This window comes from Lissotriton vulgaris, chromosome 8 (genome assembly GCF_964263255.1).
Source record: "Lissotriton vulgaris chromosome 8, aLisVul1.2, whole genome shotgun sequence".
In the NCBI taxonomy this organism is placed as follows: domain Eukaryota; kingdom Metazoa; phylum Chordata; class Amphibia; order Caudata; family Salamandridae; genus Lissotriton; species Lissotriton vulgaris.
In genome coordinates, this window is record NC_141696.1 from 626,545,373 (window position 1) to 626,569,560 (window position 24,188).

The window sequence follows — 24,188 nt, forward strand, 5'->3', positions numbered from 1 at the left end:
ATAGGCCTATTTCCCAACTCCCATTTTTAGGAAAGATCCTGGAAAAACACGTTCTGACTACGCTTGCAGGCCATTTGGAGGAAAATGGCCTACTTCATCCAAGGCAGGCGGGCTTCCAACCCAGCATAGCACAGAACTGGTCATGGCCACGGTTGCTGATGATCTGAGAATCAGGGCAGACAATAAACAGCCATGCGCCCTGATTCTACTGGATCTGTCAGCAGCGTTTGATACGGTCAGCCATACTATTCTGCTTGACCGCATTGCGAAGTCGGAAATAACAGGACAAGCCTTTAAGTGGCTTAAGTCCTTTCTCACTGGCCGGACCCAGAGAGTGCAGCTGGGAGACCAATTATCTGAGGCCAGTGCTGTGACCTGGGGTGTTCCTCAGGGGTCTGCACTATCTCCCCTGTTATTTAATAGCTACCTTCAACCCCTTATAGAGGAGCTAACACACAGAAATTGCCAAGTTTTTAACTACGCCGACGATACCCAACTGCTGGTTCAGTTGGAGAATTCCAGGGAGGCACAAGATTCGGTAAAGAACTTGCTCAGTTTCACAGTAAATTGGATGACCAGCAACCTCCTGAAAGTCAACGCTGCGAAAACGGAGGTGCTGGTTATTACCAATGAAGAAATTCCTTGATGTGAGCTTTTTTGGCCTCCGGAATTAGGGACTATGCCAACTCCCGGAACAGTGGTAAAAAGTCTAGGCCTGAAGATTGATGCAGATCTCTCTATGGCCCCCCAAGACTCGGCAGTGGTAGGTTCCTGTGTGGGAGTGCTCAGGCAGCTCCGGAAGCTGGTACCCATTTTGTCCACCTCTACCCTGCAATCCATAGTATCCGCCACTGTCATCTCTTGACTGGACTATGGAAATGCTCTGTACCTGGGCCTCACGCAGAAACTCCTGAGGAAACTGCAGGTTGTGCAGAACGATGCAGCTAGGCTGATTTTTTTCTCTGCCAAGGAGCTCTCATGCGACCCCCCTTCTTTTGAAGCTGCACTGGTTGCCCATTAAATTTAGAGTGCAGTTCAAATGTCTTTGTATGGCCCATAAGCTATTTTTGGAAAGGCTCCTAATTATATCAAAGAGCGCTGGAGGAAGTACATCCAGGGTAGAGCTCTGCGCTCGGGTAAAGCCTGCAAACTAATTCAACCTAGATTCAAGCTGAAATCTAAAGGTGGCAGAGCCCTATCAGTACTCCTTCCGCAACTCTGGAATGAGCTACCTGCAACTTTGCAGGGAGACTCAACATTACTTTCATTTAGAAAGAATTTAAAGACCTACCTGTTTAAAAAGGTAACATCAATTCCCTAACGGGGTTTGATGGCGGTATGGCGTCCTAGGTTACAGTAGGGTATGTACTTTTCTGTGAAAGCGCTTAGAGACCAGTGGTGATTTGCGCTATACAAAAACATTGTAACATAACATAACATAACAGAAACCTTCGCAGAAGTGTACTCAACAACTTCCCAAAGTTTCATGGCGATCGGATGAATGGTGTAGTAATGCATAAAGGACAAACAGACATACTTTCGTTTTTATATATATAGAAGACTAGCTTACCCGTCGCGCGTTGCGATCTCAGAAGAAAGGAAATTTAACGAAACTTGTTATGATAACATTCAATTTACATTGTGTCATTTTTATTGAAACTGATTCATTTTAATATGGAAAACATTTTAAAGTGTTGTTTTAATTCTGTTTATTTATTCGAGTGCTTGTGGATACACAGTATTTTTTGTTTTTCCGTCTGGTGCGTACACGAATAAATCAGAAGGTTTTCCGACGCGTGAGCTGGCCACATACAGTTGTCCATGTGAGAAGCACAGATTCTCCAAATCTAGTCCACACACTTGCAGCGATTGTCCTTGTGCTTTGTTGATGGACAATGCAAAAGCGAGTCGCACCGGAAACTATAAACGTTCAGTATTGGAAAGATTATGAGGGCCCTGGCGGGCCGATATTCAACAAATTTTTCTTGTTTTTTGCCAGAAACCTTCGCGGGAGTGTAGGGCCGATATTTAACACATTTTTCTTTTTTTTTTGCCAGAAACCCTCGCGGGAGTGTACTCAACAACTTTTAACATTTTATTTTTTTTTTGCCAGAAACCTTCGCGGGTGTGTACTCAACAACTTCCCAAAGTTTCATGGCGATCGGATGAATGGTGTAGTAATGCATAAAGGACAAACAGACATACTTTCGTTTTTATATATATAGATAATGTTGAATCTGTAAATACTTGATATTGGTTTTTCAAAATGTTTGTCTTTTATTTGTGTTCAAGTAATTTTTGTGCATTGTTCGTAATCATTTGTAAGTATCTGTGTGAACTTACATAAAAATATGTGTATCCAGTATAGCACAGGTATACAATATCAGTGGCCATCATTTTACTATAAACAGTACTACTAGCCCCTAAAACACACTAAGAATATCAAAAAAGGCACTTTATGTTGCTCAACTCACACACATCCAACACAGCACAGATATGCCATCTTCCTGCGGTTTTCACAGATGAATGGTAATCAGTCTTTGAAATGGAGGGGTTCCTCATCTTTTTACATCCAGCAGTGAAGAGGACAGTAATCAGGACCAACCCACAGCGGATTCCATCACCATGGCCCCAGTCACCCCCTTGATTGCAGACTCTGCCCAGTAACGGCGTCACTGGTCCTAATCCGACTATATACCCCGCCGGGGAACTCCGGCGGGTGGGTACCCCGCTCTGAGGGGCCCCCACCTCCCACGTCAGGACACATGGAACACACTATACCCTGAAATGACGACCATTTATCCTGCTAACGCCCAGACAGGAATTTGCCCCACAGGCTCGGCCTGCCACCCCTTCAATTTGACTATTTGCTCCCTGGTTCTAGGAGCACTAGTTTGGACGTATCGAGCTTGCCCATGCGTCCCCGGTATTGGGACTGTTCTCCCACCCAGTTGATAGTTCTGTTTACCCTACACACACCCCCACACACCCTACAGGTTCCATGAGCACTAGGGCAGACGACCCACACGGAGGGGGTCAAGCGGGGGCTCTTCCCACGCGCAATGCCACCATACTCTCAGTCACACCCGCACTCCCCGCCTTTGTGCCGCCACTCCCAGGCACGCGGCACATTTATTTATTTGTTAGATTTATATTGCACATGGCTGCCCCAGCGACGGGGTATCCCAGCGCAGACCAACAAGTCCCAGACAAAAAACTGAGGCAAACAGCATTAAGCCGGAAAAAGCCAGGTCTTAATGGCCTTCCGGAACGCAAGATGATTTTGAATTGCTCTGATGGACCCAGGGAGCGAGTTCCACAGTTGCACAGCCAGGCAGCGTTAGGAATGGCCACCAGCTCTGGCTTTCCAAACACGCGGGGTGCATGCCAGTGCTAAGGTGGCAGATCTTAAAGGATGACGGAGTGCATAGAACTGCAGCAGTCCCCTCAAGCCAGCCGGTGCCTGCGGTGATAAGATAATATGCGCCAAACAAAGCGTCTTAAATTGGATACGCTTTTCTATGGGCAGCCAATGAAGCTTCTGCAGAACATGGGAAACCGAACAGGTGTACGGGAGGGCCAACAGCATGTGGGCAGCAGCGTTCTGTGCCCTCTGCAGATGCTTGATGCTAGCCTTGTTTGCGCCTAGATATAGGCAATTCCTGTAATCCAATCTTGACAAAATGGTCGCCTGGAGGATGAGTTGGTGAACTTTCGGGGGGAAAAAACCCAACAGCGGTTTCAAGCCCCTCAGGACACCAAAACACATCCCAGCCACCTCTTTAAATTGGGCGTTGAATGTTAGTTCACTGTCGAACCAGATGGCAAGATTTTTCACTGTCTCCTTGGGCACGGAGGCAGGTTTCAGCTGGTCGGGCCAATAACTCTCAGACCACGTCCCCCAATCTTTCCCAAACAGCAGGATCTCGGACTTGCCATCGTTCAACTGCAAGCAGTTTGCTGCCATCCAGTCTGCAATCACAGCAAGATCCTCCTTAAACTATTACAGGTTTGTGACTTTTTTTTGGAGAAGGCAATCACCAGCTGGGTGTCGTCAGCGTAAGATACCTGTGCCAAGCCCCTATCCCTCGCTACCACAGCCAAAGGCTGGACATAAATGTTGAACAATAGGGGACTTAACACTGAACCCTGTGGTACACCCTGGCGCAGAGCAAACTCCTGTGACTGGTACGGTGGGACATGGACTTGGAAAGACCTCTCTTCCAAAAAAGACCGAAGCCACTCCAAGGCCAGGTCTCTGATGCCAATTTCCTGTAGGCGTTGCAAGAGTGTTGCATGGGAGACATTGTCGAAAGCGGCACTTAGGTCCAACAGGACCAAGGCCGCTGAGTCTCCAATGTCCAGGTTGGCCCGGATGGTCTCCGTGCCAACCAATAACGCAGACTCAGTGCTGTGCCAGGCCCGGATGTTATTCTGCTCCACAAACCTGGAGAGTGTGGCATTCACATGCGATTCAGTCACCTCAGCCAGGAAAGGCAGTTGGGAGATTGGACGGTAATTAATTAGCTGGCTCGGCGGGGTCCAGCAAGAGATTTTTGAGCAAGGGAATAACCTTGGCATGTTTCCAAGCCCTGGAGACAGACGCTGAGGTCAAGGAAAGGTTGACCAGATTGAAGTTCAGCGGAGCAAGAAGCAAATGGAATTGGCGGAATGAGCGGAAGTCAGTGGGTCAGCTGGCGAACCGGATTTAATCTTAGAGAAGAGATCCTCAAACTCAGACTGAGTCAGTGGAGGGAAAAAGGACAAGGTATTCGTCCCCATTGATCCCAGAATCCCCAAGTCCTCCCCCGCCAGAGGCGGGATGGGGGTGGGTAACCCCTGGTAGATCTTATCAACGTTGTTCACAAAGTGCAAGGCCAGCTCGGTACACTGTTTGTTCGACGAGATCACAGAGGTCACAATGGCCCCTCCGCTTTTCATGCTCTTCAGAACAGCAAAGATGGTTTTAGCAGGGTTGGTGCTGGTCAGGATTTTATCGGCCACAAACTTGGCACGAGCTTGCTGTATAAGCTTATGGTAATGCTGAATCGCGGCACGATATTTCCTTTTTGCCGTCAGATCATACGAGCGCCTCCATAGGCGTTCCAGCTGCTTGTAACCCTTTCTGGCAGCGACTAGGGAGTCGTCGAACCAAGGGTTTGATGGTCCGCGAAATTTCCCTCCCAACCTTGCCGGAATGCAGTTATCCAGTCCTGAGGATACCCACTCATTGAAGCCGGAATTCGCCGTCTCCATATCCTGTGTCACCTGAGGCCTGTGACTAGACAGCCAAGACGAGAGGCGGCCCGAGTCGTGCTTGTGCCAGGGCCGCTTTAGAATGGGAACAGTATAAGTTACATCCCCTTTGACTAAGAGTCGCAGGGTAAAGGGGACCAAAAAATGGTCGGTCCAAGCCTGCGAGATGGGCGAAGAGGGTGGGCAGGAGCTTAAATGTGTAAAGATGGGATCAAATAGGTGACCGGCCACATGAGTGCCAGTTTGCACCAATTGGGTCAGCTGATGGGCCTCCAAATCTGCCAAGAAGCTAGCAATCTCAGCCGTCTTGCAATTGTCAAGATGAAGATTGAGGTCCCCAAGAATGGTGAAATTAGCCATTTTACATGCAAAATGTGCCACTTTATTGAGCAAGTCGTCTCTAAAGGGACCAGATAGACCTGGCGGGCAGTAGATGAGGAAGCCAGTCAGGATGAAATTATAGTTCAATGTGATCTTGAATAGGGCGCTTTCGCAGCCTACAATGCTTTCTTTACTGAGGGAGCAGTTGTAAACTTCCCTGGCAATGATTGCAATGCCCCCCCTCTGCCTGACTCCCTATCAATGCAATACAGCCTGTATCCTGAAGGAAGGGCCAGCCAGGATTCAGCCACCGAGTCCGGTGTAAGCCATGTCTTCTATTAAAAGATCAAAAACCTCACCATGATGTTTGGAAAGGGATCTGCAGTTCAGGCTCAGGAACTTTAAGACTGTGCCCTCTCCCAAACGGACGTGCGAGTCCGTAGCCTGGAAGTGGCAGGCACAATGTGTACACTGAAAAGCCTTGTCACTTGGATCCCAGACAAGAGAAGGACACTTGACCTCCCGCGCCAAAAGCTCATCTCGCGCATAAGAAATGAGGTTAAAAACAGTAGAGGCAGGGGTCCCGGCAACCGGCGATGACCCGGCGTGGACGGGCGCAGACGGGCTTGCCTTAGGCGCGCCTTCGGCGTGCCAGTGGCACGCCCACGGCACGCGCCTGCCTGATTGACGTCATTTATGGTGGCCCCGGAGGCAGGCGAGTCAGCAAGCACTAGTCTGCGACCTTGTCTCCTCCCACAAAATGGCGACCACACTCCCTCGCCTATCCCGATCAGTACGTCCCCGAGGATCTAAAGATGCAGAGCGAGGTAAGAAATCATAACACAGGAAGATTTAAAACAATTGAGCCCCCACACAGTAAAGTGTACAATTAAAAAATATCAGCGCGATTATTCAAGCTCCGGTTTGCGTTGCTCCCGGCTCACGGCTCAGGAGTATGTCACCAACCTACTCATGCAGCACGCAGACATTAATATACTTACCCTGGGGGGGCGTGGCCAGGCACCGTCGAAAATGGCCGCCTAAAGCCCGAGCTCCGCCGGGACCGTTGTTGTCCCCACCAAATCCGCCCTTTTGTCCTTGCTGGAGCGCACTGCCATCGGCGCCCCAGCTCCCTCAGGCGAGGTGCTACATCTACGTGTTGGAGCGGAGCCCCGGGACCAACTGGGAGTGCCGCACCGAGATCGGAGTTTTCAAATCGACGCCCAGGTCTGCGGCCTACAACGCAAACGAGGCCTGTGTGGCACGGAGTCGGCGGAGGGTGTGGCCACACTCAATGCGCTGTGCAAAGGCCGCGGCCTGGCTGAAGTCGGAGCGGTACTGGCCACAGGAGGACCCAGTTGGAGGGCCGTGATCCGACGCGGTCCCTACGGGGCTGGAAGCGTGAGTGACGACCGCCCCAAGCGACCACCACATTAGCGCGAAGGGAAGACGGGCCACGCCACAACATGCCCCTAGGGTGGGGTTTGCTACAACAGCCCTGATATCTAGCGCTTAGACGCCCAGCCCGAAAAACGGCGCCCAACCACAGCGGCGGTAAGGGTTTCAGAGGACCCGCTGGTGGAGCAGGGCAGAAGCGGCCACAGTAAGTGACGGTCGAGGGACCGATACGCTGATAAATACGACTGGTCATTTACGGCAAGGGGCACGGACCAGAGTGCCGCAGGACATCCGTTGGCAGGCCCCAGCCCCGGGAGATATCCTGAGAGAGGCAATTGGCGGCGGCGGCTGCTGGCCACACTTCAGAGCGGGACCTGCGTCGGCGCTGACCCACATACTGCGACTGCTAAGTACAGGCGGCGCTACCACCGGGAGCACCCTGATCAACCATGCGGCCCAAAGGGGGAACAGTGACCCAAACTAATAAACTGGACCAATATGCGGTGCCAATAACGCAGCCGCAGCCCGGTGGGGCGGCAAAGGACAGCAAAGACCAGGCAGAACCCTCCCTGACCTCCATAATGACTGCAATTCATACCCTAGGCACCAACCTCGAGATGAAAATGGACAAAATCTCAATCGAGGTGAATCTGCTGCGTGCAGACCTGGGGAAAACCATGGAAAGGTCCAAGACCAACGAAGTGGACATTAAGGCGTTAAGGGCCTCTGAAAAACGGCTGGAGGGCAGGGTAAACAAGCTCGTTCACCAACACCGGCAGATGGCCTTGAAGCTCAAAAACCAGGAAGGGAGGGCCCGGAGGAGCAACATACGCGTGGTAGGTGTACCGGAAGGACTGGAGGGGGACAGTATGGAGCTTTTCCTTGAAGACCTGGTCCTCCGCCACCTAAAGCCTAAGAGATTATCAAAGATCTTCACCATCGAACGGGCTCACCGAGCTCCGATCCCGAAACCCAAACCAGGGGCCCCACTGAGAACAATTATTGCGAAAGTACTCAACTATCGGGATCGTGATGCAATCCTCCAGGTCGCTAGACAACAAGGAGACCTACAATATGAAGGGGCTACAGTCCGCTTCTTCCCAGACTTCACGCTTCAGGTCCAGCGGGAACGACGCTCCTTCCAGGGGGTTAAGGCAACGCTCCGAGAACGAGGATTTAAGTATATGATGTTTTTCCCAGCGAAGCTAAAAATTATCTCATGAGGTAAATCCCTCTTCTCACGTCGCCAGCAGCAGTACAGGAATGGTTGGATACAACGGAGCTGGAGGCCTAGGCGAGGCAAGATGGCCGAAATTTGCGGGAAACCAGGGCCCCCTCCCCGGGGTCTGCAATGGGAAGATCGGAAGGAGATGAGCAAAGCCAGCGATTCTGGCGTTCCAGGTCGAATAGTCCCCGCTGGGACTCAGCCCGAGACAATACAGCGCGATGAAGACACGTACATTCGCATCAGAATCCATCGAACAGTAACGTATACACAATACTCTATGGAATGTTTGGGCCGGTGAAGCTGGGTAGCACACATATCTGCCCAGGGACTCTGAGCCTTCCTAACAGTCCTTAAATACACTGTAGACCTGAGGGATTTAATTTACTGGGGCAATACGGGTATGGCGGCCAGGGACGGGGCCGGCCCACGTTTTTCCCACACAGAGTTTCCTCGGAGGGGGTCACCTCTCCGGGGTAGGGTTGGGCGACAGGCGCTCTGCTAATTGGGGTGGTGGGTAGTTTGAAACCCACAGATCAGGGAGCAGGGTGGGGGGGTCTGTTTTACAGGGGAGGGGAGGGAAGCTGCGCAAAGTTGAGGGGGGAGAAGGGGGGGGCACATGTTTGCACTAACAATAAACGTTTGTATTGAATGCAAATGCCGGGTGGGGGGCAGGGAGGGATGGATGGGGAGTTGGGAAGGTTTTACGGTCAAGTATAGCGCGTAATCACAGAGTCGATGGAGGTACCAAGGTGCAGGGACAGGTAATCTCGCACAGCAACGGTTATGGCTAGGAGATGGGAGAAAAGTCTAAAAGTTCTGAGCTGGAATGTTAATGGGTTAGGAGACAGACTCAAACGCACCATAGTCCTACAGTTCATTAAACGGTACCAGCTGGACGCAGTCCTGCTGCAAGAAACGCATCTTATGGGAAACACATGTCAGGCCCTCAATAGGTGGGGTTACACTCTTGCAGCTCACTCCGGCTTCACCTCCGGCTCGAGGGGTGTGGGGATCCTGTTGCGTCGCTCCCTGTCCCTTCACATAGATCGTACTGAGTCAGACCCGCATGGCCGCTTTGCAGCAGTGTCCCGAAAATGGAAGGGTTACACACTGAACCTACTTTCTGTATATATCCCGCCTGGCCTCCAAACTCCGGCTTACACAGACCTGGGTAAACTGCTACTCTCCCTCCCGACGGTAAATTGGTTATGGGAGGAGACTATAACGCCATGGTGTCAGGGACCCTGGACAGACGACCTCCCAGAGACATACCTCAGGGGCAGAAATGGCTGGCTGACTTCCTTGAGGCCTTCGGGCTCACAGAAGTATGGCGCCTGCTTCACCCTAGAGATAGCTACTTTACTTTCTTCTCTGGGCCACATCATTCATTCTCCCGCCTTGATTACATCCTCACTTTGCTACAACACGACACAACAGTACAAGAAGCAACACACCTAACCCGTGGCATATCGGACCACTCACCGGTCTTTACGCACATAACATTCGGGACCCGACGTGAGGGCTGCGTTGCGCCAATAAACGCCTGGCATCTAAAGAACGAAGACACTAGGAGGAAGCTATCCAAGTCAATTACCCAGTACTTCGAAAGAAATGTTGGATTGGTGGACTCCCCTGCCACCTTGTGGGAGGCCTTTAAGACCGTGATTAGAGGGGAGGCGCTATCGGCCATCTCAGGCAAGTGGAAAGAAAAACAAAAACAGGTCGCCTCAGTTGGGGCAGATCTTGGAGAACTGGGGAGGGAAGCACAAGATTATGGGGCCACCGAGGTGCAACATAGATTGCAGCTTAAAACAGCAGAATATAAAGACCTGGTTACTCAGGAAGCCCAAACGGTAGCTCGGCACAAGATGGGTAGGCTATACGACCAGGGCGACAAACCCGGGAAACTTATAGCGTGGCTCGATAAAAAGCAGCAGGCCAGGAAAGTAGTGCCGGAAATACACACGGCATCAGGGACTGTAGTTACTGAGCCCCGGGAGATAGTGGCGGAATTTGCGAGACACTACAAACAGGTCTACAGTCGAGAGTCGGACCGTCCAGAGGAGGACTCGGTAGCCCTCCTGACGGATATCCGAATGCCTTGCCTATCGGATGAGGATCGGGAAGCCGCTTACTGATGCCGAAATCCAACGTGCTATAGCAGAACTTCGCCCGGGCAAAGCCCTAGGACCCAATGGCCTCCCAATAGAGCTCTACAAGCTAAAACCAGACGTCCTCAGTAAACACCTTAAACACATGTTCGAAAGAAGTAAAGAGGCGGGACTGTTGCCACGAGACCAACGCATAGAGACCATAGTGGCGATACCTAAAGAGGGGAAACCTAAAGAATTCTGCGCCTCATATAGACCAATCTCGCTGCTCAATGCAGAGCCAAAAATTCTAGCCAAAACGCTCGCGACTCGGCTTCAATTGGTCCTGACTACCCTGGTCCATCCGGACCAATCAGGGTTCATGCCCCATCGCAACACCGCACTTAACATCCGACGTCTCAACGGGGTACTGGGGCAACGCCATAGGTTGCAAGAAGACGTGGTGGTGGTCTCATTCGACGCCACCATGGCATTTGACACCTTAGAATGGCCCTACATGATTGCAGTCCTTCGTAAATTGGGCTTCGGACCTCATTTTATAACTTGGATCCGTCTCCTCTATACGGAACCGTTGGCACAGGTGCTTGTCAACAACAAGGTCTCTGAGGTTTTTACCTTGGAGAGAGGGACTAGACAAGGCTGCCCCCTCTCTCCCCTTCTATTCGCGCTTTTCCTTGAACCGCTCGCTGCCTGGATAAGACAGGATGTTTACCTTAAAGGGATAGCCTGGGCGGAAGAATGGGAGGACAAAAATCTCCCTCGACGCCGACGATATCCTTCTTTACCTCTCCAAACCACGAAGATCAATAATGGCGGCACTTGATATCTTCACAAGCTTCGGACGTAACTCCGGCTTCCGTATCAATTGGAGCAAATCTCACCTTTATGTCCTCCATGGCGACCCCCCGGGGCTCCCCTCCACGTGTCCCATAACAGTGGCAGAGGACGGGTTCAAATACCTAGGAGTCTTCGTTACCACAGACAAGACTCTGCTGTATGAAAGAAACCTGACACCACCTCTAAGATGGCTCCAACGCAATGCCAAATCCTGGCAGCAACTTCCATTGTCACTGCTGGGCCGAGCAGCCCTATTTAAAATGATGGCACTGCCACGATTTCTTTACGCCCTACAGAATTATCCAGACCTGGTACCCAACACGTACTTTGTAGCAATCGAGGCGGCGCAGCGCAACCTCCTCTGGGCCGGAGCGCCTAGAATCGCATTGCGAAAACTCACACTGGGATGGTATGACGGTGGAATAGCCCTCCCAGACATCCATAAATATTACTGGGCAGCCCACCTCTCAGCGATTAACCAGGGAACGTATAGTGACGGCAACGATCCCAGTTACGGAATGGACAGATGGTTGCTCCCTGGGGGGAATTATGAGGTTGCACTCTACTCCAAACCAGGCACACACCAACTCACTGGACCAACACAACACTCAGTACAGATATGGCACATTGCACAGAAGAAACTCGGGTGGTCGAACATCCTCACCATGGCCACACCACTATGGGCCTGAGAAAAACTGGGTAACTTGGGGCACACTAAGGGGTTCCGTAACTGGGACCTGATTGGAATCTCACAAATCAAAGACATCTGGGGCCCTAAAGGGATCCATACGTTCGCCCACTTACAAGAAACACATGAACTTGCACAAACCGAATTCTTTAGATACATGCAAGTGCTACACTCCCTGCAGGGAACATTCCACCAGAGACTACATTACCTCAAATCTCCCCACTCGAAGACAAATTACTCGATGGACACATGACAGAACACGCCATCTCTCTCACATACAAAAAATTAATCAATAACCCCCCTGACATGCTCCTTCCCCTAAAAGAGAAATGGTTCGCAGACGGGTTAGAGATAGATGAAGAAGAATGGTCATATGCTCTTGCCTCCCCACGGGAGGTGGCGATCTCGGCTCGACTGCGACTAATCCAACTGAAAATATTGCACAGAATATATATTTCATGTACAAGATTACAAATGATGGGGAGGGGAGGTGAAGAACTCTGCAGGAGGGGGTGTGGTGGAACGGGCACCTTTTTCCATATACTATGGGATTGCCTGAAAGTGCAAAGGTACTGGAGACGGGTGGTGCAATGTATGCAGGAGGTGTGGGAAGTGGAGGTTCGTCCAGAGGCCAAGAGATGTCTCCTGAACATCTGGGAGCCCACAGACCTGTCTCCAAAAGGGAGAATTGGGTGACGCTTGGACAGAGGGTGGCAAAAAGGAACATTGCTAGATTGTGGGGTGCCCCTAATCCACCGAAACTGATAGACTGGCAAAGCGACATGGACTGGTGTATGCTGCAAGAAAAGACTGTGTACGCAGCAAGAGGGTGCCCTCGAAAATGGGGAGAAATATGGACACGCTGGAATGACTTTAGGGGGAACATCTGCGAGCCTCCGCATGCCCCACAGACTGGCTCAGAAGACATAGAATAAAATTGACTTCTCTATGGCTTTGTGTGTGAGGAATATGCTGCAATGTCAATGTATCATTGGTGCCATAACAGACTCGAATATGATGTAACTTGATGACCGTGTTTGTTTTTACTACTAAAATAAAAAAAGAATTAAAAAAAATATATATACTTACCCTGAACGTGTGCAGCTTACACACACCCCGCAAGAGATACACAACCTATGCATACATTAAGCGCCAACACGCCCAAATCGCGTTCTTACAAAAAAACGCATCTCACAGAGCCTGAGGAAGACAAGTTAAGGTCCCGTTGGCGTGAAACCCTATGCGCCACATCCTATTCCACGTTCGCGTGCGGCGCACTCATCTGGGTCCGCCCGGGCACCCCATTTCAGGAGACGCGCAGAGTAGTGTATAAGGAAGGGAGGTACGCCTTACTGGAAGGCATACTAGACAGACAGCCAGTCCTCTTGGGCAGTATTTACGCACCCAACGTGGACCAGGATAGATATTGGGAATCTCTCTCGGGTGTGCTGGCCCAATTCACCGCCCTCCCTTGGATATTAGAGGGCGACCTCAACTGCGAACTTGATATTACACTTGACAGGTCCCAGCCACCTCCACAACAGTCCCCGGCCTCGGCACGCTCGGAGAGATTCCGCCACTGGGTCGATCACTGGTCCCTAGTAGACGCATGGAGAGCCTATCACCCCCACATCCGATTGTATTCATTCAACTCCATCCCATATAACCTGCTGTCACGCCTGCCAGTCCTCCGCTTACGATCGCGCTATCTTTTACACGCATGCGCGAGGGAACGAGTCTGAAATAAAAGCCTGGCCTCCTCGCACTACGTGGCTTTGCGTTCTAGTGTTTTGTTGTTCTTCGCGAGCACGTCACTTCCGCTTGAGCCGCATTCTGTTGTTTGTTTCCGCATTGCGTGAAGACAAGCCCCCTCGCTTCATCTCGTTCCTGTATCGGCTATGCCGGCCACCGTCTGCTCGGTCCTCGGCAGTTTGCTGATTCTATGGTTGTTCCCTGCTTTCTCCGCCCTGTAAATACCTCATCTCCTGAGTCCGAAGCGGTCCCTTTCACAGAGTTCACGTTTAAAGCTGTCCCAGGCGGGATAGCTGTCACGTACCTAAGTTGGATCTTCGTTCTTCCCGGACCCCGTGGGGGGACTCTCGGTGGGGGTATTCACGGTTCCGCCCGTCGCCCGGACACCTAGTAGTTCCGCCGGCCGGACTTGTGTTGCTCCTACCTGGATACCTCTGGGGGATCGTGGGAGACGTAGTCCGCAAGGTTTTTCTTTACGTTCTTTTCTCTATAATTTGGACTCTCCGGCGCTAGAGAGGGAAGACTGGCAATCGTCACAGTACGTGGGCAAGAAGACCGGGTAAGGCGCTAGTCAGCGCCACATTTCTTATTAATATCCCATCACAGTGTAGCGTATTGTGACATGGAATATGTTGCCTTTTACAGATGAGTCATTGATCATTCGTATTGCCTATGGTAAGAATAAGCAGTGTTTACACTATTGGAAGTCATTGTGGTAAGAGAATCTTACTTACAATCATTTTGCATTCTTTTTTACACTTCAGAGCTAACTGCACATTATTATTGTAGATGAGTGCTGCGCTTGTACATTGTAGCTGTCTTAGGAGTGCCCCGCGAATCAAGTCCTCTAGTTGCATATTAGCTATCACTGACAAATAGGTAAGAATCTGTTTAAGGTTACTTATTGTTTCATACATACATGGTTGATGCCCATTTTAACTTACTCATTCCTTTTTAGTGCCTGTCTTCGACTTGTGAACTACCTGCCAGAGAAGTCCTGTATTTTCCCTACCTTTCCTTGTTTTGTTCCCTCCTTTCCCTCCATACCACCATTGCTTTCTAGAGTTTGATAGATGCAATAGGTGCAGGGGGGAAGGGCTGGGCTTGTCGGTGCTTCCTGGGACTCTTGTGGAGAAGACACCTGGACCCTTACACCTGCGGACCACATTAAACCAATTCCTATGCACCCTGTCCCTGTTAACCATGGTCCAACACTCTGACTACCTCGGCTGCGTCGTCTCCGACCATGACGCACACATCCTCAGCATCCGCTGGAGGCCACCCCACCCTCCGGTGCCCACCTGGCGCCTTCGAAAGATAGCCTCACAGACCAGGTATTTAGACACGATCATGCACAGACGATCCGAGAATACTTTGCTCATAACACAGGATCCGCCACGTCTCGGCTTGTTGAATGGGACGCTTTCAAAGTTGTCGCACGGGGCGCTTGTATTACACAGATAGCTGGGGCCCGCCGCACACTCGAACGCACACTCACCGACTCGGAACGTACGCTAGCGACACTCACCAAAAAGGAAGATGCGGAGTCGGCTACGGTGGCCCAGGTCGCCGAGGCGAAAACAAAGTACGCTAGCGCCCTAGCAGACCTGGGGAAATTCAACTTATGCCGCCCGCGTGCACCGTGATCGCGACAAAACAGGCACACTACTGGTGTGGCTAGCACGTCAAGTCACCGACGCTGCGCCCATTACCAAGATTCGGTCCTCCACGGGCACACTGGTGCGCTCACAACAGGAGATACTTGAAGCGTTCCAGCACTACTTTGCCGCCGTATACAGTACCCCTCCACACTGCCGGCGGGATGCGATTTCCCAGTTCCTGGATCCACTGCCGCTCCCCCATGTCACAGAGGCCACTAGGAAGGTCCTAGACGCAAAGATAACAGCGGTGGATGTCTCCTGCGCTATACGCTCCCTGGCCAGGAATAAGGTTCCGGGCCTCGACGGGCTACCACTCGAGTACTATAGCACCTTCTCTGCCCTGTTGAACCCCCGGCTAACTGCCATGTTTGCGGATGCCCTTGATCGAGGGGCACTCCCAGTATCGCTCCGGGAGTCGGTCATCGTGTCATTTCTCAAACCGCACAAAAACCCACAACAGCTGTCCTCCTACCTCCCAATCACGCTTCTCTCAGCCGATTGCAAGATCCTAGGGAAAATTCTGGCTGCTAGGTACGAGCAGATATTACGCCCCTTAATACACCCAGACCAGAATGGTTTTGTCCCCAGAAGGAACACGTCCCAGAACATCAGACGGGTCTTCTATGTTCAAGATCAGGTAGGAGACGCCTTTCCACACGCGGCATGTATCATCTTAGATTTAGAAAAAGCTTTCGATACAGTGACATGGCCCTACCTCTTCGAAGTTCTGCGCCGGACGGGAATAGGCCCAACCCTTTTACAATACACTCTGCTTCTTTACACTAACCTTACGTCCCGTGTCAGACTAGGCAAATATATCTCAGCCCCCCTTGCAGGTCGAGAGAGGTACCAGGCAGGGCTGCCCCCTCTCACCACTAATTTTTGCCTTAGCAGTAGAGCCGCTTGCGACCCAATTGCGCTTGGAGGGCACGGCCTGGGGCATTCCCATTGCTGATACGATCCACTGCGTATCTATGTACGCGGATGATCTCCTACTGTATGTCCGGGACATCACCGCGGACCTCTCCTCCATCTGGACGATTGTGTCTGAGTTTGCGGAGGCGTCGGGCCTCAGTGTGAACTGGGAGAAGTCGGTGGTGTACCCCCTACACCACTCCCTTGACCCTCAGGAGATCTGGATTGGCACGCAGTGCCTCTCTTGGACCACAGACGGCCCCCGTTATCTGGGGATTTGCCTGTATCTGTCACCCGCCGACATCTTTGAGGGCAATCATGGCAAGGTTCTCGCTGGCATCTGCGCCTCGGTGGGCTTCTGAAAACATCTCCCACTAGCCCCCATTGGGCGAGTAGCCCTGGCAAAAATGGTCATTGTCCCTCGCTTACTGTATTATTTCACCAACCTCCCGGTCATGCCTCCCAGAAGTTTTTTCCGCGAACTGGACTCGCTGCTCCACACCATTGTATGGGGAAATGATCGGTATAGAATAGCCCTTGCCAAACTTCGACTATCCACCACACAGGGGGGCCTGGGTGCCCCCGATTTCGAATCATACTTCCTAGCAGCGCAACTTCAGTGGCTCTCGTATTGGACGGCGGGAAGACATTCCGGGGAGACTCACACAACGCACGGCCCCATCCCCGTGCGGGAACTCTGTCGGATGCTGCTCCCTGGCACCAAAAAAGAAGGTGTCGAGAAACACCCGGTTCAAAAACATACAATACTACATTTTACATAGGGCTTACCAGACCCCGGCGCGCCTCCAGCGATTCTATCCTGACACTTAGTTCTTATGCCCCAGATGTCTCTCCCCGGACGCGCACTTCCACCACATGTTCTGGGACTGCCCAACCCTTCAACCCTACTGGTCAGCCATACTTGACTCAATTAGCACCCTCACAGGCCTCACCCACCCGCATTCCTGGGAGGCAGTCGCCCTGGGGACATTCTGCAGGCCAAAAATACACAAGGTGCAGTTCAGATATGCTGCATTATCGTTGCTTCTAGCCAAAAGGAACGTAGCCATGCAATGGCGCGCGCCAGCTGGACCCTCACTAGAGACGTGGGTGGGCGCAGTGAGAAAGTTGGCAGCAGCGGAAGAGGACGCCCTTTCGGGAGGAGGAAGCTAAAGGTCAGTGCAAGCGTCCTACCTCTCTAGAATGGGCCACCCTATCCCACCAGTTTCTGTCAGCTCACAAGCGTGATACCCCAAGTCCCTCCCAACACGCCTCCGCGCCCCGGGCGGCTTCGACGCCTTCATAGGGAATAATCGACATGCCTCCCCATTTCCGATCCACCCCTCCGGCCTCCGCCCTGCTCTACCCCACTCTCCCCCCCCACGATTTTTTACTCCGTAGATGCGCCCAGTGCAATTCGCCTGCCCAGCTCCCTCGGCTCAGTCCACATCCCTCTCCCCCCCCCCTCCTCCCCAGTTAGTCCATTCCCCTCCGGGGCTTTCTCTTTTCTCTTTTCTCTCTCCCTCCCTTCGCAGGGACACTGCTCTCTTTACCAAGTTCCCTCACCCCACACATAGTCCCCCTGTTCCTTTCCCCCAAATTCTCCTTGCGCTCAAGCTACATCAGTTCTAAGCGGCCCATGCCCCTACTCCATGCGCCCTTGGAATATTGTACACATCTAACGGGCATGTCTGTACTATTGTATCACCTTCGCCGCATTATGATGTATTGTGAAAATTATTTCCATTGACAAAAATCAATAAAAAGGTTTTACAAAATCAGTCTTTGAAATGGAAAAACAGAAGTGCAGGTACCTTACATCAGCGTACCTTCTGGCGTATGATTCATATCTCTCACAACGACTTGTGATATAAACAATACTCCTATCCTGAGACTTGCCTAAGACTGCCCCTCAACTTAATCGGAAGGGTGGCTCTCTAAAATAGTGGTACTGCCCCACAACCTCTTTGTATTCCAGAAATATTTTTTCATGATTCCCTCCACATTCTTCTATGAGCTGCAGGCACTGATCTCACGGTTCCTTTTGGTGGGTAGGATCGGGGATCCTGACAGTCTCCTACATCAAATACCCTTTACCAGTCTATATGAGTGGCCTAGGTGTTCCGATCTCGGGCAGCACAGATTGTCCCAATTGGAGATTGGTTGTTTGGGGAGAGGCATCACTTCTGGTGGCGTCTAGAGTTGGCTATCCTTCAGATACTAGCGTCACTAGACCTACTGCATGGGGAAACCCCACACTCACTTCAAGAGACTCCTAGTGCTGTGCTGGTGGGCTTCCTTACTCATATTAAAAGGCTAGACAAACTTATTGACAAGACACTCCTGTGGGTGGGGAACTGGCTAAAACAAGTAGCGCAACTGCTGGGCATCTGTCAATACGATTACATTGACATCTTTCCTTTGGAGGATGTATGAGACAATGACCATATCATATTCTTCATACAACTAGGTGAACGTTCCAGTTGCATAAATCCCAATTTCTTAAATATCTGCCAGTTTGCCACACTCTAGACACCAACCTACCCCTCCTCGAAGCTCAGTCAGAATATAATTTGTTACAAAAAAGTAATCATGGAACCAACAGACTGAAAGGGAATATTGAGCTCTTGCTGAACACCCTGTACCGAAATGGTGTACAAGAGTCCTGGGAGAGTAATATTGGAGAGATGGACGATGATGAGTGGCAAAAGGCCAAGATGGTGGTCAGAGTGTTGACCATTCCATCCAACTTATGCTTGACTCAATTTGACTGTTTCCATAGGATTTACTGTAGCCCTCAGTAGATTCTGGAGAATGAGTAGGGCATGAAATTCAAAGTGCACATGATGCGGTGCCTTAGATGGTCCCCTTTATCGTATGATTTGGACATGGTCCCCAGTGCAAATTAGCAAGAGATTCACAAATCTCAGATTTATTTTTACATACCACTACAGTTATGGAACCCAATGTATAATTGTTGGGGAAAATGGAGGTTTAGGTAGATTCTAGTTCCCAGGGAACCTTAGACCAAGTTGGTTTCTTGGTAGTGAAGAGTGCATTGCAAAGAACAGGAGGAATGCAGAACCTCTGACCCTGCAAGAGTGGCCTAGATAAATAGATTACTGGGCCAAGGCGAAGAAGGTGGTCTATAAATAGAGGGGCTGTAAACGTAAACACAAAAGTGTTTGGCGTCCTTGGGCTTCAGGACAAACGAACATCTAAAGAATGAACTGACAGCACATATTTTTATTTTCGTGTAACCCGGATACAAGTTGTTGCTCAAAGATAATCCCTGCTGTGTTAGGTGCCACAGTTTATGGTTGCTCTGCTATGTTTTGCTGCTTTTCCTATTTTGAAAACAATAAGAAAGATGTGTAAAAACATAGGAAGTTGAAACAGAACTTGCCCTGTGAATATTGTCCCTCTTGCCTTATTAGGTAGTCTGCCTGTTTCTGTCTTTCAAGGGTGTTATGGCCAAGATTGTTCTACTCTCTTGAGGGGCCAAAACAAATACCTTCTGCTCCTTTATGCCACTCTCCGTTTTTAGGTCTCGCTCAAGACCTATTGCTGTGGAGTCAGGCCTCAAGGGACTTAGATCTGGGTACGAGCGCAGATTGCACATCGTGGCCGCGCACGCCCAGCCCCCCCCCTCCCCCCCCCCCCCCAGCCGTGCACATCTTTCTCCACATTCACAGCCTCTCAAAATCACGCGCGCGCGCACACACACGCAGGCACACACACACTGCATACACACACGTCCACACACACAGGCACACACACACACACACTCCGCACCACTTACTGGGCTCTTTTGTCGTTGGCCCCTTCATTCCGTCGCATCACCAGATTTCTCTCTTCCTGCTGTCTCCCGAGAACGCCAGCACTCCTGGGATCCCTGCTTTCTTCTGGGCTCTCCGCTACCCACACCCCTCTGCCTCTAAGGTGCCCGCTCCGGACAAGCTACATCACCGCAAGCCTGGCTCAGAGGCGGGGCATCTCCCGGAACCTCGCAGGTTCAAAAGAACTTTCCTGCCTTTCAAAGCAGAGCCCGCCTCTCTCGCCTGCGTTCGTAATATACGTGCGCGTGCTTGCTGCTGTGCGTTGAATTGGAAGGAGGTTTCCAGTAGAGTTTTTTCGAGGGGGTGGAGACATTTGGCAGCGGAGCTGTAGCTTTAAACTGGTTTTGCATTGCGCCGTGTTTTGGGCTGTTAAACCTCCATGTACGATAATTTGTACATGCATGGATTTGGAGATTCGGAGGCAGTAAGCAATTTCTGAGATTATATTTTCTGTGGATCTTTTGTGCGGGTGTAACGGAGGGGGGGCGGCTAAAAGAGAGAGAGCATTGTTGAACGTAGCCGTCTGATGAGGAATGCAGTTCAGGCACCAGCGCTAATCAGCCAATAGCATAATATCGTGTCCGGATTAAAATTAAGTGTGGGCCTCCCATGTAAGAGCGTCCGTGCACCCCCTCGTTTACGGCATACATGCTGCACTTCCGTTCTCGTGAGGCGCACGCTCAAGCTGACCTGTATTTAATATTCATCACATCCTCGGTGCCTGTATTCACAATTACATTTTCTTAGCTTACGCGGGATGTGGTACACTAAAAAACCCATGCATGAATAGTGTTGTGTGCACAAATGATGTATAAACCCATGCATGTATAGTGCTGTGTGTTAAAAATGATGTGTATCGCATGCATGCATTACGCGGTGTGCTTAAATGATCTAATGTAAACAATGGTTCTCTGTTGAGTAGATAGCTGCGAGTTTGGGGCAGAATCGGGTATTCGCCTTAAGTAGGACACATGTTTTTGAGCATGGTTTTTTAAAATACTGCATTCGAGAATGTCGAGTAAACTGCCAACAACCGCATGCACCTTAGGGGCGACAATGTATGTATTGCAGTGCTTGTGAAATGGTTCAAAAGGAACCTTTCAGCCCCCTCAGTAGTGCGATAAGTGCGCTGGGAACAGGACACGGAGAGAGCTGGTGACACCCTGTCCCTTTATTCGGCATTTTACATAACATGGAGGTGATGCCACCTGAACTGTCCAGCGAGGTGTGTTCACTGCAGGCCGGCTCGTTCCTAATGCCAGGGAGCCTGAGTTAATGCCATCTGTACCGCTCTTAAATTAAAGGCCATTACAGTGCAGCACATCTGCTTATTCGTGTGTCAGTACAGACGTGAAACTAGCGCAGTGGGCACAGGCGCTGTGCCACCTACAACTGGCACCGTGCCCACAACAGGCACCAACTTTGATTCCTGACAAAGGAGCTTGTGTGGTTGGCACTCTATGGCCCCGCTGCGTCTTACGTGTGGGGTTATATAAATTGGGTGCACGTGGGAATAGGGGAGCCTACACCAAGCAGTGGGTGCAGCGTGAGGCGGCCTTGGTGCGGAGCGGGTGGAAGGATGCTGGTGCCTGTGGCTGAATCGGCACGAGCGCTCACGTGGCGTTTCAAGTGCAGAATTTCAACCAGCCCCCTCGTTTCTTTAGTCAGTGGTAAAAGGAGGGAAGGAGAAGCACTGGGGTGGGAGTAGGCGGGGGCGGAGTGGGAGGGGGGTGGGGGGCGAGGCTGACGTTTTGAGATCCCCAGGTTGGGATTCAAGGCCCTGCCAATGTCCGTTTTTTGAAGGCTGGCGCACTCCATGTACATGGGGGGGTCATTCTAAATAAGGGAGGTGGATCGAGTCTCACGAGAACTGTGTAACAACCGCAACCCCAGTAGGAACGAGCTTGTTCAGGATTGTAATCATTCTAGAAGGATAGTTGATTTAAATAAACTATTAATAAACATTAGAGGAATATTTTGGGAGTTTCATTAGGAATATAGCATTATTTCCATTCAGAAGTGAAATTAGTGAATGTAAATAAGTTCCTTGCTAGTAGTGGATGCAACGTAGTATATCAATCGCATTGCAAACCATATAGAAAAGTAAAAACACTAGTAATGCAAAAAAAATCAGAAAGCATAAGGCCTCTATTTAAAATTAAAATAGTATACTCAAATTAATTAGCATATTTGCCACGACAGACTCGACGTGTCCGACTGATCCTATTTCCCTATTCAGTTTACTTTCTGTGATCATTTGAAAGTTGCTGCTGATAGTTAAAAAAATAAATTAAAAAAAGACTGTTGCTCCTTCCGTAGTGCATTTGACCTATGGATTTTTGAGGAAAGCCATGTTAAACTCACTAGGAGTACATTATCGTTAACACCCTACTTACTTTTAAAATGTTATTCCCGTCCAGTCTTCCACTTGACAAAAATACACGGATGTTCTGTAGCGTGTCAAGCATTGTTTGTTTTTGTGGCTCTTAGCTCTGTCTGCTGCTTAGTTTCAGCAACGTGAATACAGTTTTTTGTATTTTTTTTGGGGGGGGGGGACATTTGACCATTCACAGATTTGCGATAGCATGAACCAAAATAAAAGGAATATGAGGAGTTCAAGCTGAGCCATTGAGCCGAAAGGAAGCTGCCTAATAAAAGCTTTAAATAGTGTAGTCCTGGACAAAGGAGGAGCTTAAATATACATGCTTCTTTCTTCAAGAGGGCATGAGGTTGGGTAGTTAAACTCTAAATAATATATTCTATTTATATATATCCTATTTCCATCCTCTCTTTGTACAGTTAGAGATCAGAAGACGGGAGGATGAGTACAGATTTTCAAGTAAGTAGCCTCTCCGGAGGTCCTCTTTTGAAGCGCCCCTGTCCTTTGGTGGTGGTAGGCACACTTAGTTTTGAATCAAAACACAGAATGCATGAAGGACTGGTAATGTGTAGGCACATCTGCAAGCAGCGGTAGCAAAGTATAAAACAGTAACTCAATTACAGAAATGGCCTTGGCGCCAGTAATCTAATAATGCAAATGAAAGTCCGTAAACTGAAGAGTAAAAATGTACGGTTTGAAAATAGCCAGGAATCCACCTGACTGTTCTTCTGAACTACTGTAAAATGTGTAAGTTTTCTTGACAATTCTAAAAATAAAAACACGGAGAACACAAATTGTATTGAGAAGTCGAGTAGATATAGTGTGTATATTACGACTATCTACACACCTCTCAATCAGCTTCCACCTAGCAGTGTTTGATTGGGAAAACTCCACAGAGAAATTACTGTAGCAAGTTTAAAGTCTAGCGGTTTTTGGCGTTCATGGTCAGGTCTTGAAAGACCCCGAGGTGGAGAGAGGAATCTTATTCTGGTTTCCGTGTTTAGCATCTGAAAACTGGTCGCCTGAATCTTGCATTACATTTTGTTCAAAGCCACTTCCCTTTGTTGGTTTCGCCTGGGCCAACATATATCAGTCCTATAGAAACAACGACTATATAACCTATTGGTAGATGGAAATGACATTGTAAACCCGGGGTAAAAGTATTACAATTGTGTAAATTGTTTTCACGTTTGCATGACGATCCTGGTCAACCGGGCTTGCAGGTGTGAGTACTTAAGAAAACCAGTTAAAGGAATTTAGCAGTTGCAGTTTTTTATATTCTGTGGCATTTTTTTTTATTGTTATAGGAGCATGACACAAGAAAATCTTGTCACTGCCCACAAAAGCTAAGTTAAATGTTTTGGTACTTAGGGGAATTTGACTATTTTATGATAGCTATGTTGATACACACACTTTTTGAAGTGATCTACATGCCCCTCATAGGATACAAGTTCCATCAGGGCTAACTCTACTTTTCAATATTTGGAGCTGGTGATGTGAGCATAATTGCTTTGGATAATTACAACTTATTCCAGTGCTGTAGTACTACAGAGTGCCACACTATTGTTAACAAAACGAGTTAATAATTTTAGAATATGTGTTCGCAGTAATTAGTATGAAATCTATAACACCTCAGTTGAAAACCTAGAAATCTGAGGTTTATGACAGTTTCACTGACCAGCAGGCCCATCTAGTTTGGCTACTGCATCACAAACTTGTTTTAAATAGTTAGTTACTTGCCAGGTTTTCCAAAAGATGGGGCTGCACTAATAGATTTGGTTTTGTAAATGTAGGTAAAGCAC

The 24,188-nt window shown here is 49.7% G+C and overlaps 1 protein-coding gene across 1 annotated transcript in view; it reads left to right on the top strand.

Annotated features, from left to right (window-relative positions):
* The window catches only part of C8HXorf58 (chromosome 8 CXorf58 homolog), a 767,449-nt gene that overhangs the window by 654,046 nt on the left and 89,215 nt on the right, over positions 1 to 24,188 (top strand). The gene's annotated exons all lie outside the window — the stretch shown is intronic.